Consider the following 18853-nt stretch of genomic DNA (forward strand, 5'->3'; position numbering starts at 1 on the left):
TTTGGTCTCAGTGTGGTGGTGTGGGCTCCCAAGGGCTTTGAGGTCAGAGGCAGAATTTATCCACGTTGATTTGTTTCATTGCTGCGGGTGCACATATGGGAGCCATTTGGATTTGAAGGGTAAGTCGTGTGTCCTTGGGAATTTCCTTTGTGTGTTTCTGTGCGCAATCATCACTTGTCTTGGAGACCATGGTGCACAGCGCATGTTGTTAGTGTGCCTGTGGCTGTATCATGTCCACTTTGGCAGCGTCATCCTGCCTGGCATTGGCTTCTTCTCTCAGGTCAAAAAACATTCACAGTTTTTCATGAGTGACCACATAGAAAGGACAGTGCGTGCCATCTGCCGAATCTCATTCAGGGCTGGTGCCAGGCAGCCTTTCTTTTCAGATATTTATCTTACAGCACACTGTCAGAGTTCGTGGCGTTTGTCCTCATCGGACAGGTGGGAAGAGGGGTTCATGTAGCTTAATGCTAATGTGACCCTGCCAGGCCAGGGCTAGTAGGTCTTGGAGTCCCGCAGGAATGACTGTTGCATTAGTAAGTGGCTTTAAAAATTCAAAAGAGCAGTAAGATTTCATGATAAAAATTTCGTGATATTTCCATTTAGTGTCCTGAACCAAGCCAAGGGCATTGTGGTTCTTCCTCTTTAGATCAGCCTTTGCTCATTAGATGTTGGGGGACATTCCCTGCATGAGAACCAAGCACTGCAGAGGGAGGGGGGCTTGGTCTTGAACTCCCAGCCAAGGTAGAGCTCCTGACATCTGCAGACCAGTGTTTTCTACCGTCGGGACCCCTGAAACACTCAGGACACCAAAAGAGTCTAAGACCACCCAGAATTTCTCCTTCTCTCTGTCTGTGAGCTACAAGCTTGAGAACTTTATCTCTGATGAGCCCTGGGGTACTTCCAGTGCCCATATCTGCTGAGCTCTGGGGGAGCCGTTGCTGCCCATTCCTGGCGAGCCCCTGGGAGACTGCTGTTGCCTGTTTCTGGGCTGCACTTTGGAAAGTCTTGCCACCCCACATCCAGATCAAGAAGTGGTCGCAGGTGTGTAAGGGCTGCAGAACAGGCGTGTGAATCCACACATCCTCCAAAGGAAATGGATGAGCTATTGACGTGTGCGTAGTGATTGAAGTCCAGCCAGTTCTCAGTGTTTAGACATTGCCTTGTGTGATTTCTCCCTGTCAAGCTCTCTGAGGCTTTGGAGCTCCGGCCACGTGAATATGGAAAAGCCTGTGTGCCCATGCCTAGCACGTGGAGCTGGGACAGAAATCCCCTCCCTGGTGCCATTCCTCATCTTTTCAGGAAAACCACTCTGAAGTGACTCTAAACCATGAGATCTTGTTTCAGTGGAGTGCACATCCACTCCCTTCTGGTCCTGCCCCACTTCTCTCTTGAGGAACAGCTTCCTCTGCGGATTGATAGAAGTTAGTGCTGTCCTGTGAAGTTTGCTGTAGTAATTATGACCCGGTCAGTCTCATATTTAAATACTCATCACCTAGGAATTAGGAATAGGGAGAAGGAAGAATGGTGAAAGGCGATAGCTTTGAACCTTCCAGGTCAGTGCTTCAGAGCCTCATTTGAGGTTTTAATAAATCGCGGAAAGTCTTGGGAGCCACTGGGTTGGCCTCTGAGGCTTCTTTTGGTGTCCTGCAAGAAACGATTCTCTAGATGTTTCTGTTCACTTTCTCCTGACTTTTGGGCCCTCTGTTTTGTGGCTCGTTTTTCTGATGAGCCTCATTGCATGTCTGGTGTCCATGTTTCTTCTCTATCCAGCTGTTGTAGAGATCTTAGCTAAAGGTTGAAAGGAGCATTGTCCCAGCTCAGGGGCAGGGAAGGTTGTGGGACTCTGTTATCTGGTGAGATAAGACAGTCTTCCAAAGTCCAAGGGTGTCTGCTGCTTCCTTTGGGGTTATCTGGGATGGGTGAGTCATTCCTGAGCCCCATATAATTGGTCTTGTGTGCATGACACCGCTTGATGTCACGTCCACACCTACTCCAGGTAGGAAGCTGACCTGGTTTTTTCCTTGCCGACCTTCTCGGCCCTGTCATCCTCTGAGGTAGAGGATCCATATTTCTTTTCCTTGTAGTTCTTTCAGCTGTGGTGAAGAACACCTCTCACCATTCCTGTCGTTCTTTGGCTGGTTTGGCCTGTTTAATCCTGCCCGGCTACTTAACCTCAGCATCCGGGTTGCCGGCCTTATCTGACCCAACATTTCTACACGTGGTGTCTGGCATGTTGGCAACTTGAGGTTTGCCTTTTTCTCTTCCATTTTTTACCAAGGGCATTAAAACCGTTATTAAAAGAAACAACCTCTACATAGTAATGTGAAGAGGGACTGCCTCTGACATAATCTGATTGGCCTGCTCTTTGATCACCTCCCTCTGGGGGGGAGCAGCCTTACCAGGCCATAGTAGAGGACAATGCAGCCACTTTTGATGTGAACTGACAGACTAAGATCAGAAAGGAGAGGAGAACCTCCCTTATTAGTGGACTTGGGGAGTGGCATGCAAGCAGAGGGAGGAGGGAGGGTGGGATTGGGAGGGAAGGAGGGAGGGGCTTATGGGGGGATACAGAATGAATAAAGTGTAATTGATGAAAAATTAAAAAAAAAAGGGAAAAAAAATAAAAAAAAAGAAACAACCTCCATTTGTATGCTAACCTAAAAAGTTAATTTAAAAAGAAACGGCATCCAAAGGTTACCACTTTAGGTTTCTCTACTAAGAACTGACAGTTGAGATTTAGTCCGTGTTATCGCGTGTGCTTTAATGCACACACACACAGTATTAAAAAAGTCAATGGGTGACATTTTTCACATAGTTTTAGCAGGTAGAGGTGTGTGGCAACAGTGATTACTTTTCTTGAGGTCAGACTCCATGTACTGTAGGGGGGCAGGAGGCATGGAGGGGTAGGAGATGAAGGAGCAGCAGAAGGCTGTGTTCAGAAGGAGCTTGGGGTCTGTTTGAAAGTCATCCCACTTGGCGTGCTCAGTGAGTGCTTACGTGGTGTCGGGCTCCTCCAGGAACTCTTAAATTAGGCACTGGGTTGGGGGTAATCTCTGTCAAGGTAGCTTTAATAGTCAGGTTGGAGCTAGGATTTGAATCCAAAGCAGAACATAATTTTGCAAAGTGGGGATGACAACACACTGGTCATCTCAGCTCTTGGGAGGCCATAGGTTTGGCACTGCTTGGGTTGCCTAAGGGAGTCTAGGACAGTCTGCTATCTAACAAGACTTTGGTTAAAACAAACAAACAACAACAACAACAAAAACAAGGAAAAAGGATAGTTTTAAGGTTACAGAGACAAACTTGTAACTTCCTATGACAAAAATGGGAACAATAACAAGATAACATCAGCAAACACTTTGACTTTGCAGTATAGGGTAGTTGTCACATTTAAGATACCCATATCATAGCCTCTGATGTTCAGTTACCAGAAGAAAAAAAAAAACCCTCTTTCTCCTAATTACTTTATCTGAGGCAACCAAGGCGCAGCAAATCTCCGGGGCTGTGTGTTCTTAAAGAGCCATTACTCTGCAGCAGCGTGTAACTGCGTGTTGGTCTCAGCCTTGGGGTTGCTGTTCAGTAATGGTGACGTTGTTTTTGGTACTCAGCTTTTCTTTCCGGAGAGGGAAAGAAAAGCTTTCTTTCTGGAGAGGGAAGCTGAGGCACAGCAAGCGCACACACCCTCCCACTCTGGCTTTGAAGGTTCTAGTGTTAGCATCAACCCAAGCTGCTGGGCGTGTCACAGAGCTTGATTTTATTGGGCGGGGCGGAGGGAGGGGAGAAAAGGGTTTATTTGGTCACACTTCATAGCAGTATCAGTAAAGGAAGTCAGGACAGGAACTCAAACAGGGTAGGAACCTGTGGACGAAGTATTTCTGCTTACTACCTTGCTCCTGATTGCTTGCTCAGCCTGTTTTCTTTTCTTTCTTTTTTAACTTTTATTGGTTCCCTGTGAATTTCACGTCATTCACCCCAATCCCACACATCTTGCCCTTCCCTCTTGCCCACCCTCAACCCTTGCAACCTCCTGTCCAACAGAGGAAGAATCTAGTGTGGAGGCTGTAGTGTGTCACAGTGTGACCCACAGGAGACCCGTTTGTCCACACTGCTTGCAGTGATCACCGCAGTGACTCATTGGTCTGGCATGAGGCCTCTGATTTCTGCTGTTCTGTCAGTGCTGGAACCTCACTGGGACTCCTGTCTGACATCTTGTTGCCCTATGCCGAGATGCTGCAGGTCTGGATTTTAGGACCAGCCCCTTCTGCAGCCCAGCAGTTCATCCATGGGCAGATGTTGAAGTGGGCTGGCTCTCAGCTCTGGACCTGGGCCTGAGGGGGATCTGGCTGGCTGACCAGCTCTCCTGCACTCATGCCCTTGGGCTGGCTCACCAACAACCCCCGCAACCAGGACGGCTTTACCTTGCTGCTCAGGCAAGGTACAGTGTTGAAGGTGGTGAGGGTCATGGCCAGTTCTCCCACCGTCATGACTCTGGGGCCAGCTCTCCTGCCTGCCATAGATGGGGAGGGACAAAGGAGAGGAGGGGGATGACATCTTTCCCTTATTTGAGCCCAACAGACAAGAAACAGGACCAGCTGTCCCACTCTGATGACCTCTGGGCCAGCTGTCCTGCCTGCAGCAGGTGGCAAGGGGTGAGGGGTACCTCTTTCTCATCCGTGTCATCGTGCTGCAGACAAGTTGTGGGGCCGGTTCTCTCACACTCACACCCTTGGGGCTGGCTTGCCCATGACCCTGCTACCACCAGGGTCAGTTCTCCTGTGCTGCCCAGGTGAGACACAGGGCCCACCCTCCTGAGCGCTGCAGCAGCTGAGGGACAGGCCACTGCAGCCCCCACAGTGTGAGGCCCCCCCCCCACTCTCCAGAGTGCTGCAGCTGCCTAGGAGTGGGGTCAGCTGTCCTGCTCTCACTCCCAGGATGCCCAGTTCTGCAGAGCCCTCAGACATCAGCCTAGACCAGGGTTGTCCGCCTGGCCTTTGGTGATCGCAGACCCGGATGTGGCCCCTAGTGCAGCACAGGCCAAGATCCTACAATGGCCCGGGGTGGCATCACTGGCTGCTCACATCAGGCTGCTCCTCACTACCTTCGAGTCTCCAGTTCTGCCTCTCATCCTTCTGTTTCTCTCTTTCTTACACTTCTCCACCGCCTTCTGCTCCTCTTAGTGGTGCCGGGAGCCTCTGAGTATCTGGGGTCACCCCGGGAGTGGTCCCAGGAGGACTGGTGGTCATCTCAGGCTCCTTTTTTTTTTTCAGAGAATGTTAGGCTACTAATCATTCAGGAGTTCAGAATGCTGAGCGTAGACATAGCCACTCTCCTCTCTGTCACCAACTGACGCACGTGACCCGGCAGCCATACCCGTGCTGCTTCCAGGGGCAGGCACAGCCTGGTTCTTAACTTCAGACAAATTGATTTTGCATCCTGGAAGGATTTAAAAAATGTTTCCGTGTGGAGTTCCTGTCCTGTTACTTGAGTTTTTGATCTTAGCCATTCTGATAGGTGTGAGGTGAAATCTCAGGGTTATTTTGATTTTTATTTCCCTGATGACTAAGGATGTTGAGGACTTCTTTAGGTGTTTCTCTCCCATTTGATATTCTTCTGTTGAGAATTCTCTGTATAGGTCTGTCTCCATTTTTAAATTGGATTTCTTGGTATGTTGGTATTTAACTTCTTGAGTTCTTTATGTATTCTGGATATTATTCCTCTGTTTGATATAGAGTTGGTGAAAATCCTTTCCCAGTCTGTAGGCTGCAACAGAAACAAAAAATTTGAGCAAAGGGGTCTTTCCTGAGACTGATACTCCAACCAAGGACTGTGCATGGAGATAACCTAAGACCCCTGCACAGATGTAGCCCATGGTAGTTCAGTATCCAAGTGGGTTCCATTGTAATAGGAACAGGGACTGTGTCTCACATGAACTGATTGGCCTACTCTTTAATTACTTCCCCCTGAGGGGGAAGCAGCATTACCAGGCCACAGAAGAAGACAATGCAGCCACTCCTGATGAGACCTAATTGATTAGGATCAGAAGGAAGGAAAAGAAGACCTCCCCTATCAGTGGACTTGGGGAGAGGCATGCATGCAGAGGGTGGAGGAAGGGAGGGATTGGGATGGGAGGAGGGAGGGAACCACAGGGAGGATACAAAGGGAATAAAATGTAATTAATAAAGAAAAAAATGTAAAAATAAATAAATAAAATAAAAAAAGAAAAAAAAACCTTAAGTAACAATACATTCTGGAAAGGATGTGGAGAAAGGGGAACCCTCCTCCATTGCTGGTGGGAATGTAAACTTACACAAGCACTTTGAAAGTAAATCCGGCCCTTTCTCAGATCAACGGTTTTAAATGATGTTAATAATAGGATGACTATATTCTTGACAGGGGTTGGGGTGACCAGGGGGAAATGTTTCTGGTCAGCTTGAACTTGTGAAGACTTAGGTCAGGCTGCTCTTGGTGTACTTAATTTTCTCATAGAGATGGTATTTGAGCTTGAGCCTGGCCATTCTGACGAGGTAGATGTGTGTTTTTCCCTGTTCTCCCCTGTGAGTGCCACAGACCAGCTGGCGGGACATTTCGAGAAGACTGAGTCATGGCAGTCTCTGTCTAAACTTTTGGTGGCTTTCCATTCCACTCTGAACAAAATTAGAATTCCTTCCCTCATCACATAGGGTTTGTGAGTGCGTCCTTCACTTGTGAATCACACCGGCTTCTGAACTTCTTCCTCTCTCTGCAGACTTTCTCCTCTGCCTCCCTCCTCTGGTGGTCGGTTCCTTGCTGTGTCAAGTCTCCCTCAGGTGCTGTTCCCTGTCTGTCCTGTCTTGCCCCTGGTGAAGCCCTTTCTTTCTACCTTTTAAGACCAGCACGGAGGCTTCCATCTTTGCTGATCATGCTGATGAAATATGTATCTTCCTGACACTCTACGTCTAGGAATGCCCACAGCATTTTCCTAACTGTGGACCCGTGGATATGTATTTCTGTACTTCTCAGGCTAAAGGTGGAAAGGCCCGAGTTGATAGCGGAGTACCTCGTTGTTGTACCTAGCACCTGGTGACATGGAGCCTGCAGACACAGGAATGATGGAAAGAATGAACTTCAGGCAGGAAGAAGAGTGTGCGTGAAGGACATTTGGGGACAGTGGTGAATGTGGTTGTCTTGCACTGAGCTGGAAGAGATGAAATACTTGGTGCCAAATCTTGTGCTCCTGTTCCGTAGACTGTAGACACAAGAGTCACCCATGGTGAAAGGGATTATTAAATCAAGGCACTTTTGAGCCAGAGAGAACCCTGTCTGATAGCACTCTCTGCTCTAGCACTCAGCCTGGGGGATGAACTGGGTTCTTCACATCTGGAAATGACTTGTCCCAACTGTGGTTTCACCACAGCAAGAGCACAAGCAGGTCTCAAAGAGCACCATTTAAGTTAAATTTCACAATAATGAAACTAGCATACACTGAATACAGGTGCATGCTCGTGTGTGTGGAACGTGGAGTTGTGTGTTACAGTCAGTAAGCTCAGCCTGAGCACTTCACAGAAGCCTGGCCCCAGTTCTGCGTCGCTCTGTTGAATTTCCCATCACTGCAGGGAATCTTAATGTTGTACACGATTTCCAAGGCTGCTGGCCTTTGTGGCCTCGGTTGTTTGGTAGCTCCAGCTCTCCTCTTTAGTTGGCAGGAGAGGGTGCCCGGCAGCTGTCTCTGAGCCCTGCCCCATTATTGTCCTTGAAGTAGCTAGGATTTATTTTCTACCTTCTCTATGGCAGGTGTATTAGGGTTCTCCAGACAGGAGAACTGTAGGTGAACTGCAGTCTTTTCATCATAAGTTTACTCCAGATAAGTAAAATCAATAGGTTGAATATATATTGCAAAGGGGATTTGTTATGTTGGCTTACATGACGTTGGCTGAGAATGTAGTAGCTGTTCAGTCCATCAGGCCAGACGCCTCAGCATTGCTGAAGCATTGGAGGAGTCCTGGAGAGCTGCTGGTCTTCTGTCAAAACCGCATGGCTCAAGAAATGGGGTTCTGATGTCAGGAAAAGATGGTGGCAACATGATACACACCAACAAAGAGGCAGGAGGATGGGAAGACGGGCAGGCAGGCAGGTGCTTGGCATGGCTCTGCGTTTTCCTGGGACCTGTTCACATTGGGGCTGGTTCCAGAAGGTGCTGATCATTCTTGGGGGGGACATCCTCCTTCAGCTAATTCTGCCAGGCAATACCCTCACAGACTGCCTAGAGGCGTGTTGATTCTGGATCCGGTTAAGTTGACATCCAGGCTCATCACCACTGTGGGTGAGCTAAGATGGAGGTGAGCTGTCACACGTTCCTACTCTCCAGTCAGAAGCCAGTGCTCAGGAGGCTCTGTCGTTCTCTCCAGTGAGTGGAGATCAGTGGCGAAATCAGCCTCGGGTCTCTCTGACTCAAAACACCATGCTTTTAACCATTTGCTCTTCATGCTGCTGTGAGGAATCCACCAGAGAAAACCTCTTGGAGTGGGTTCAAGCCAATGTCTTTATTAGCTGGCTGGTGGCTACACTGGATGTTCAGTACTCAGGTGTAGACGGAAGAAGCCTTTCTCAGGCCTCAGCCTGAGGAAGCACAAAAACAGAAAAACAAACAAACAGAAAACCAACACATCCTGGGTTGACCACGCTTTAGTCAGCAAGAACAGTTAGCCAGAAATGGAACCAAAAAGCAAGGTTAGTACGTTTAGGGACTTCCCAGAACTATGGACTTTGGTAGATTATGTCACCTTGGCAGGTGTCGCTGCCCACATGCTGGGACCCAGGGCCTGAATGGTCCTTCCATGATGGCGGCTGTACTGAAGTCTGGGGAGCCTACTAAGGTCTGGGGACTGGTTACAACATTTGTAGAGAGGAGAGTGACATGGGGCAGCTGAGATGAACTAAATGTTGATGCTCAAGAACTGGGAGATCATTGGGATCCGAGTAAACTGAGGGGTAGAAACAAGTTGGTTGTTTGAGCTCTGAGTTGACGTAAAGAGCTCGCAGTCCATGCTTCTTAGAGGCGTAGTTTGCTTAGAGTGCCTGGCTGAGCTTCGCCCATGGGTCGGCTCACTGCTGAGGACTTGAACAAGGTCTTGGTGGACAGGCTTGATCATTCTCAGGCAGACTCATTGGGATGGCTGTGCTGGGTCTGTGAGTTGTTCTGCCCACCAGGACTGCCCCTTCTTCCTCCCCATTCTGTACCACTAAAGCACAGGGCAGAGAGAACCACAAAAATGTCTAATTCCCACTTGTAACTACATAGTCAATGGCTCTCTCCCTTGTGGGTGAACTGCAGTCTTTTCATCATAAGTTTACTGCCCTAGACAACCCTGTTTTTCTCTCCATGCTCTAAAGGCACCCAGTTTCAAACTCCCTCTGAGTCAGCTACTCTGGGATCTGTCAAGTTTACGGGCTTAAAAGATGTCCTTTGTGTAAAATAATAGGTAAGTCCAAATGGCTGTTTAGTCTGGACTGTAGGGCTGATGGGGGAAGTTGGGTAGTTTAAATAGTTTGAACTTGACCTCATAGGTAATAGAATACCTTTAGACATCTTAATACATTCACAAGACTGAATGTATGTGAGCAATTATGCTAGCAGATAGGATATCTGCACTCTTACTGTCAGTTTACAGCTTTTGGGCTCTTCATTGCTCTGCTCCTTTGTCTCAGAAGTCAACTGTGGCAGCTTTAGTGGATTTCCAGGCAGACTTCCAGCAGAAAGGTGTCAATGAGAACACGATACTGGCACCCCTTTCCTTGGGTGTGATGCAGCCTGATCATATACATATACATATATATATGGTCACTATGTGGGCATCTATCTATCCATCCATCCATCCATCCATCCATCCATCCATCCATCCATCTATCTATCTATCTATCTATCTATCTATCTATCTATCTATCATCTGTCTACCTCCTTCCATCTATCTATCTGTCTGTCTATCTATATATCTATGTATCATTTACCTATCATCTGTTTATCTACCTCCTTCCATCTATAATCATTTATCTCTCAATAATCTATCATCTATCTATCTATCTGTCTGTCTGTCTGTGTATCTGTGTATCTATTGTATGGGTATTTTGTTTGTATGTATGTCTGTGCACTGCTCCCATGTAATGCCCTTGGAGTCCAGAAGGGAACATTGAATCCCCAGGAACTGGATTTCCAGATTTTGGTTAGCCACCATGTGGGTGCTAGGAATTGAATCCCTTCTTCTCTGGCAGAGCAGCCCGTGCTCTTAAGCGCTGAGCATCTCCCTGGCTCTCAGTTCATTTGCGGTACATCTCTTTGAGGTGAAGGATCTAGAATGGCATTCTATACTGTCCCAGCCCTCAGTCTGTGTGGCCACACTTAAGTGGGACTGTGCCATCTCTCAAGTAGGTAAGCACACATACCCATGCACCTGACACTAATTAATACAAGCAAAATATTCTTAGCAGTGAAAGGTATTGATGCGCAGGGTGAGCATTTCATTTACTGAGGGCAATCCCAGATTTGGATGCTATATTTTATGTCACAGATGTTTGGTGGCCCAGGTGAGTTTCCTTTTGATGGAGTGGCACAGTCAGTGCGTGTCATCTGGAGGTATAACTTAGTGAGGTATTTTTCTTCCTTCCTTTTTTTCCTTCCTTCCTTTTTTCCTTCCTTCCTTTTTTCCTTCCTTCCTTCCTTCCTTCCTTCCTTCCTTCCTTCCTTCCTTCCTTCCTTTTTTTCCTTCCTTTCTTTCTTTCTTCTTTCCTATTAAAGATGTAATCTCTTTTACATGGTCTGTTCTTCATAGTGAGAATCAGGGCATTAGTCTTTCATAAATTCCCTCAGGATTAAGTAAGGGAATTTGTTACCTACAAGATTGTGTAAAGTGAAGAGTGGTTTGGTAGTTAGATATTAATGCTTAGTTATTCAGTTTCATGGCTTGACTTAAATGATAATTGCTAAAGCTAACATTTTGGACATATATTGGCTGCTTGGTTGTGTTTCCATCCTGGTGGTTGGTGTCAAGCCTAGGACACTGCATGCTGAGGAGTCATTCTTTCTAGGCAACACTAAACCACCACACCCTACCGCAGCCTGCAGGGTCTGTGATAAGCAGTTTCCTTGCAGGCTTGGCGGGGGGTGGGGTGGGGTTGGGGATTTCTTATCCTTGCAGAACCACTGCCTACAATTTCTTCATAGTTTTGAACAAGATGACTTGAATTTTCATTTCCCACCAAATGACCTGAATCATACTGTTGGCCATGCCTCTGTGGATTTCCCCAGGTCTCCCAGCCCAGGGGCCTAACCTCGAAGGCCCCACTTCCCTCCTCTCTGGTTTTCTAGTGTCTTTTCCTTCAGGTCTGTTTTCAGGGTTGGCTGTTTTAAATGTTACTAAGTTCTTAGAATCAAAGTTTCTGGGGAAAACAGCACCTTGCCCTGAGCTGCAAGGTGGATTAACTGTTAGAATGTGCATCACTGTGGGAGGTTGGGATGTGCTTGGGGGTGCCCTGAGACTTCTTAGATACTTGTTGTCCTCCTGTGTGAGGAGGACATGAGCTAGAAGTCCTTTGGAATGCATACACACCCAGTTCCCACCAATCATAAAGGCTGCCTTCAGTAGCTTACAACAGAGACATTCAGGTTTGCTTTAACCCACCTACCCAGTGTTCCCACCAGTACCAAAAACTGCTCTGACTTGTGAACTTCCTGCTTCTGATACTGTACAAAGTTCACTAAACTGTTGCCATGTTGGAACATAAAGTTTGGGATACCCTAAATCCGTGTTCCCAGGCCATGGTCACTCATATTTGGCTCCGGGCTGTGCTCTTGGATTGTGTTGACAGCTAAAGAGCTTCCTTGATCCAACACGTATGTTTCTTGATCACATTTGTAGGAGTGCAGAAGTAAAGACCTGAGAATTGGAGACAGTAGCTGTGGTAACAGACAGCAGCTCAGGAAAAAATGGGAACAAAGCACGTGTCTTGTAGGGGATTTGTTTTGTACTTTAACGGTGGGAAGGAGGAGAAAATGAACCTCAAAAGCTGTAAAGAAAAGTGAGTCCCCAAGTCAGTGCTGCTGAGCTCTGTATGTGCTGAGGACCGTGGTGCTTAATTACACAGCTTTATGGACAGTTTTATGAGAAACCGCATTGTAGCTTTTCATGATTTGCAGTAAAGTGAGATGCAGAAAAACAGAAGAGGGTTTTCATCATATAGGTAAAAGCCATTCTTCCATGATCTGTGGTGGGCTCCTGGTGCTGCCAGTTCTCAGCATTGACTGAAAATTGAAAACTTTTCCTCCCTCCCTCCTTCCTTCCGTCCCCATCTTTTTAAAATGTCTCATCTGTATCCCAAATGGGCCTTGAATTTTCCATAAAGCCAAGGATGACCTTGAACTTCTGATTACTCTGTCCTCTCTGGAGAGCAAGGGTTACAAGCATTTGGGCATGTGGTGCTGGGTCTTGAGCCCAGGGCTTCATGCATGCTAGGCAAGCACACTGCCAACTGAGTAAATGCCCAGCCTAGTTTTTCGAGAACCGTCTGTGAAGAGGCAGAGGCCAGCAAGTCTGGAGAACTCCCAAGGTACACTACAGAGCAAGGAAGCCAGCGCGGTTGTGAAGAAAATCCTGTCCATCACTCCAAGACACACCTGTCTGGCATAAATACTGTCTTCAAGCTGGAGATGGGTAGGAAGCAGCAGATGCAGAAGTTGTCTGTGCCCTCTCCTTTCTGCCTAAACTTGGCGTCTAGCTCCTCACTGACCGGACGGTTCTATGGACTTTTCTTAGGCGAGGCTAGAAACCTGCAGACACGACGGTTCCTCCACAGATTATCTTCCAAGGCCTCCCCTCGGAGCCTAAAGCTGTCCTTAGTCACGACTCTTCCTGCTGAGTTAGTTATGCTTCTGAAGATGCCATGGAAGCCAAATACAAACTGCTGTTTGAGTTGTTTCTCTTTGAGGCTCCACACTATATCTTTATATCTATCTATGTGTGTGTGTGTGTGTGTGTGTGTGTGTGTGTGTGTAATTTTTTTTTTCCTGAGATACATCCTTACAGAGAACTCATACGAGTTGAGGGATAAAATTGTTACTTTTGTGGTCTGTCTTCCTATGGCCATAGGGATTCTGATGTAGGCAGGCCTGGTCAACTGCACATCAGGAAAACAGCTCCTAAAAGGGATCTAGGTCATGGCATGGAATTCCAAGACAGAGAGATGGAAAAGCACGTTCTAAAAGGAGGAGCCAGTAAGAGCAAAAGCTTGGAGAAGATAGAGTTGGGTATCCCTTAAGCCTCCAAAAGGGGCACACTGGTTAACCCCCTCACACACAGCTTCCACTGTGATGAAAACATGCATTTCTCCTGTTGAAGCCATACAAATTTCATAATTTTTGTGGCACCATTCCTAAGAAACCAGCAAAAGTGAGGAACTCAAAAGCAGCCAAATGCAAGTTTTAGACCTAAACTATGGTAACTTAATAAATGATTTTAACTATAATAGAATTGACATAGTAGAGACAGGAACTGGAAACCAGGAGAAAATAAAGAACACACGGGAAGACAAAAGGGTGGGAGACTAGAGTGGGGAAAGCACAGTGAGAAGGCTTGACACACATGTAATTACAGCCCGAGGAGAGGAGGAGTGTGAACCGCACCGCAGCACCTGACAGGATAATAGCTCAGGACTTTCAAAGTCACAGAAAGCCATACAGCCTCAGACAAAGCAGTGAGACTCAGAGCCCCAAGTCCCCAAGCAGAAACTATGAAAAAAACAAAAACCAAAAAACAACTACTTCTTCATCTACCACATTATAATAAATCTGAGGGGAAAAAAAAACAAAACAAAGAGAAACTACTGAAATCAGCCCAAGGGAACAAAATTTACATTTTAGTTGATTTACCAACAGAAATCAGAAAAGCCATAAGTAAGCACAAAGAACCCTGAAAGTGTTGAAAGAATTTAATAACAGCCTCACACGTCACGCCCAGAGAAAACTTAGGAATGATAGCGACATAAAGCCTTCCAGACAAACAAGAACCAAAAGGACCTACAGGAAGCAGATCCCCAACAATGAAATGCTAAAGCATGCTCTGCAGGCAGAAAAGGAAGTCCTCCCAGACAGAAGATCAACAACAGAAGTGAACACAGAAAAAGCTGAGAGTATGAGCAAATCAAAGTGCATCATGCTTGAGAAAAGGAAAATGAGGCTGCCTGCAGCATTTGGAAAGCGTGGAACTCAAGCTGATAACGGGACATTGTAACCAAGAGAGAGAAATGATACTATGTTCTAAGATGTAAATAAAAACTCACACCATCAGCTCTTACAATAAGCACCAAAATAATAACAGAGAAAGTAAAACTCTGAGCTCATGGAGAATAAAGGACTAAAGCAACACCAAAGTCTCAACCCAAAAGAAGGGGTGGAGACAGGGGAGACTGCAGTGTGGATTTTCTCAGGATTCAGAGAACTCAGGGATGAGACGACTGAAAAAAAGTCTATTCACATTCTAGTATTTGAGATCTGTGACTGTTACCTTACGTGGCAAAGGGTACACAATGTAAAATGTGTAATTCCTGCGTATGTGAAATAGACAGACAGCAGACAGAGAGAACACTAGGGGAAGGAGTGACATCAAGGTAACTGTGAATATACTCACATGTATCCTTGTAAGAGAGGGGGCTATGACCCAGTGGTAAGAATGCTTCCAACTCTTAACAGAGAACCAAGTTTGGTTCCCAGTAGCAGTACTGTATGGTTCACAACTATCTGTAACTCCAGCTCCAGGGGATACAAATGCAAATGCAGGCGCATAAGGTGCAAGGCCACACACATAACGAAAAGTAAAATAAAGCCCATTTCACATACACAGGAATTACACATGTTACATTGTGTACCCTTTGCCACGTAAGGTAACAGTCACAGATCTCAAATACAAAAATGTGAACAGACATTTTTTTCTTTTTCTTTTATTGTATTTCTGCCTGCTAAACCATTCTGTGTCAGAATTCTAACCCTATCATTTTTATCTTCCTATAGATAGGAGGAGTTTAAACAAAATGTGTCTTGCAGATGATTCCTGTATCTGAGGCCTGTGTGCTCATTTCCATTCTGTTTTTTTCTGGCATTCGCTTCCATCTTCTCACCCCTTCATGGACTTGCTCATGCCCTAGGGCCGTAAGTATTCCTGATGCTGCGACCCTTTAATTCAGTTCCTCATGTTGTGGTGACCCCCAACCATAAAATTTTTTGCTAGTGTTATGAATCACAATGTAAACATCTGTGTTTTCTGATGGTCTTAGGTGACCCTTCTGAAAGGGTCTTACAACCCTCAAAGGGGTCATGACTTACAGGCTGAGAATCACTGCGTCTTGTATGAGGCATATAGTGTGAGGTGAGAGCTGGACTTCATTAGTTTCAGAGCTCTGCGTCTAGTGCTGCTTCGTTTACTACAAATGGAGCAGTGTCCCAGCTCCCAGCCGCTGCCCCTCCTGGAGCCCGGCATCACAGTGTCCCAGCTCCCAGCCGCTGCCCCTCCTGGAGCCCGGCATCACAGTGTCCCAGCTCCCAGCCGCTGCCCCTCCTGGAGCCCGGCATCACAGTGTCCCAGCTCCCAGCCGCTGCCCCTCCTGGAGCCATCACGTATGGCTGCTACGACTGTGTCCTCCAGGTACCCTTGCTACTGGACTTGTGTCCCTTGAACTTCTCTCGAGTGAACATGGAATCAGAAGCAGTTCAGCCCCTCAGAGTGGGGAAGAGGTCTCATAATGCGCCCCATCTTTCAGAGGCAGGGGGTGGGTCCCTAGGTTGAAGGGTGTAGTGGATTGCTTGGTGTCTAACAGGTGGAAGTGGAAGCGGCTCGTGGCTCTCTGTACCCTTCAGCCCTCCTCCTCACTTAACTGGCCTGCTTCTGCACTGTTTCCCTTCTCTTCTGATCCCACTCTCTCCATTACCAGAGTTCTGATATAATATGGCATTCAGATATGACGAGGCAAGCTTTATTGGCCATTAATACTTGCCTGGAGTGAAAGACACAGCCTTTGACCACTCCAGGCATGTATTAATGGGCCCATAAAGGACATCCTTGATTGCTGGTGCCATTATCTTCCGCTATTACATTCCTAAAATTATTTTACAAATACTACCTCAAATTATTTTCCTTTTGTTGTTATTCTTTTCTTTCTTTCTTTCTTTCTTTCTTTCTTTCTTTCTTTCTTTCTTTCTTTCTTTCTTTCTTTTTTTTTTTTTCCAAAGCTCAAAAGATTAGCTCTTTTTATGGGAGTCAATTCTTTACATGACTTAGAAAATTCAGTCCTCAGGCCAGAGTCAGAGCCCATCTTTCTGAAGAGTTCTGCAGCTTGCTGGTCCTGGCTGTGGTGTCATAGTCAAGTGACAGCAGTGGTGTGTCCTTTAGAGTCCACACATTTGGGGGCTGGAGACACCTCAGCGGTTAGGAGCGCGGCGCTTCTGTGAGGAACTGGGTGTGGTTCTCAGCACTCACGCTAGGTGGCCACACGCCTGTGACTGCAGCTCCGGAGGACTGGGCAGCCTCTTCTGGGCTCCTTTGGCACCTGCACCTCCATGCTTATTTCTACATACATTTATTTATACATTTCTGCATAAACACATGATCAAAAATACAAATAAATCTTTAAGAATTAATATATACAGAACCCCTAGTTCTGAACATAGCAGGCTGTCAGTAAAATCATGCATATTTGTTATTACAGTGGAGACGACGGTGAAACCAAATAGGAATTTCTTTTTAGCTAATCCATTGATTTGTAACAGGAAAAATTTGTTGCTGCTGCTCTTAGCAGATGGTTGGTGTCAGAGGGACAAAGAATGCTGTCAGAAGTCTGTGACGTGCTCCTGGGAGATCTTTGCTACCCCCTTCCCAGCTCGCGCTTTGGAGACTTCACTTCGGGTTTAGTGCTGTGCCGCATGCCCAGGGGTCTTTGCTTCCTGCATGCAGCTTTGTTGATGACTCCACGTCCCTGTGGAGCCACCTTCCACAGAGCTGATGTAGTCATGGCAGTTGGTGGGGTGAGGCAGAGAAACAGCCACAAAATACATTCTTTTCTTCTCCAGTTAAGCAAACAGGAAAAACCCATAATTCTTTGTTAGGTTTTATGGAGGGAGCTGACTTTTTAGACAGTGGTGGTAATGAATGTGCTGAAGTGGATAAACAGGACAGGAGCATTTCCTCAGTGTCTGTGTTCTTGGGGCTCCCTGCTAATGTTATGGGAATGTGGAATGGCGGGGAGAGAATTCACTCTGAATTACAAGCAGACATGACCTTCCCCCATCCCCAGAATCAAAGGATTCCCTGCTATCCCCCCAAGAACTTAGCATCTCTTCTCTGTGACAAGCTCTCACACAGTGTCCAGTCGTCAGTTTTTGGAAAAATCACAGGCTTCCTTCAGGTTCTTCCTGGATTAAGCTGGGTTCAAGGGTCATGAAGGGAGTTTTCTTGATGGTCTGCAGCAGGAACAGACATGTCTTAAGCCTGAATCAACTCCGTCAGGTTCCTGTCTAACTCCCCTGAGCACTGGGCTGATGGGAATAATGGAGCCACTGCTAATTATGAGCTGTTTGGGCACACTGCATTCAGATTCGCCTTGCTTCTGCCATGGTGGTTGGTATACCAGAGATGCCTGCCCTCATTGCATGTTTACCCTCATCTCGCTGAGAAGTGGGCAGTGTCTCGGAGGCAGGAGAAACTTCCCACATTCATGATGTCAGCAGGCTCAGTGTGCACTAGACCTCAGACTTGCCTGCCAGGAGGGCATTGTCTGGAGGGCCCCATGCAGTGTTCCTAACCACTATCTGCTCTCTGGAGAGTCCTGTACAGTGTCTGCTCACTAGATACCATGATTGCTTTTTGTTTCTTGTAAAATTCTTGCTCTTGGTTATCTTTGTTGTTATTCTTTAATTAAAAAATCAATTAGCTGTGTGTGAGGGTGTTTGTATACTTGTTGGAGTCAGAGAACAACTTGCGGGAGTCAGTTCCCTCCTGCCACCATGTAGGTCTCAGGGATCAAACTGAGGTCATTAGGCTTGGTGGTAAATGCTTTCACCCGTTGAATCACCTACCCAGATATTTCTTGTTATTTTTAATATATAGTGGCTAATGCAGTGTACAGCTTATGTGCCATAGCTTGATACGGAGCTTGTAGGGGTTCACAGGCCCTGCGAACCCCTCTGAGGCCTAACAGCTGGGATTCTTGTTCCATGGTTTAATCACGCCCTGATGTGTATTAAGGCTTTCCCATGGTAACTGGAGGTAGAGACTGTGCTCTGACAGCTGGGCTTAGGTGGTTGGCCTGCTCATCCTGGTGCCTTAGAAGACAGCTGACTGAAGCAGGAGACCCTATGGTTGCTCAAAGCAAGGAATATGTCTGTGCCCAAAGCACTGTGTCTATGCTGGCTGTTTCCTGACACTTAGTGGAGGGGAAGGGGTCTAAGGTGCTTTATGGCAAGTAAATCCTCAGCGGAACCAAGCTAGGACAGAGCAAGAACAATGGGGTTAAGCTCAGTCCGTTAGATATTTGCAAGAGTCCTGTCATCTTAGGAAAAGCAATACAAGCACAGTGAATAGTGTGTGTATGTGTGTAGATGGTATAGCATGCATATGTGTATGGATGCGTGAATGTGTGTGTGTTCATGAGTGTATGCTAATATATCTATGTGTGTTCGTATATGTATATAGTGTGTACATGTGTAGTGTAAGTGTATATGTGTATAGGCATGTATGTATGCATGTATGTATAGATGATGCATATATGTGTGTATGTGCATGGATGTGTGTTTGTGTGAAGACAATGAACATTTTGCATCTGAAATCTGAGAGCGTTC

General features: G+C 46.6%; 1 protein-coding gene and 1 pseudogene across 4 annotated transcripts in view; one reads left to right on the plus strand and one right to left on the minus strand.

The window, feature by feature from the left end:
- St6galnac3 (ST6 N-acetylgalactosaminide alpha-2,6-sialyltransferase 3) overlaps positions 1-18853 on the plus strand; it is a 478904-nt gene that overhangs the window by 10290 nt on the left and 449761 nt on the right. The gene's annotated exons all lie outside the window — the stretch shown is intronic.
- LOC132646187 (small nucleolar RNA SNORA17) lies at positions 5273-5395 on the minus strand (annotated as a pseudogene).

The sequence above is a fragment of the Meriones unguiculatus genome, chromosome 10 (assembly GCF_030254825.1).
Source record: "Meriones unguiculatus strain TT.TT164.6M chromosome 10, Bangor_MerUng_6.1, whole genome shotgun sequence".
In the NCBI taxonomy this organism is placed as follows: Eukaryota; Metazoa; Chordata; class Mammalia; order Rodentia; family Muridae; genus Meriones; species Meriones unguiculatus.